Below are 348 nucleotides of genomic sequence, written 5' to 3'. Positions count from 1 at the left end.
CCCGCCCCGGCCCCGCTCCGCCGCCGCACGGGCGGTGCCGCCGCCCATTGGCTCGCTCGCCGCTGATGGACGCGCGGGGTGACCTATGGGACGAGGAGCAGGCGGGGCGGGCCCGCCCCCCGGAGTGGCGGAACGGGCTGCCATTGGCTGGCGGCGCGGAACAGCTGCGCGTGGCCACGTGGTGATGTTGTGGTTGCATCAGACGGGCGCGGGCAGATGTTGGGAGCGCATCTGGCGGAGCGCGGCTGCGGCGGTGCTGCGAGGGGGACACGGCGACAAGGGGCTGCTGGAGGGGCCGGGGGTGGCCCTAAGGAAGGAGTGGGCGAGGGGATGGGGCGGGGAAAAGTG

This window comes from Molothrus aeneus, chromosome 26 (assembly GCF_037042795.1).
Source record: "Molothrus aeneus isolate 106 chromosome 26, BPBGC_Maene_1.0, whole genome shotgun sequence".
In the NCBI taxonomy this organism is placed as follows: Eukaryota; Metazoa; Chordata; class Aves; order Passeriformes; family Icteridae; genus Molothrus; species Molothrus aeneus.
The sequence above is the reverse complement of the archived record's forward strand: the minus strand, read 5'-3'. Positions refer to the sequence as shown.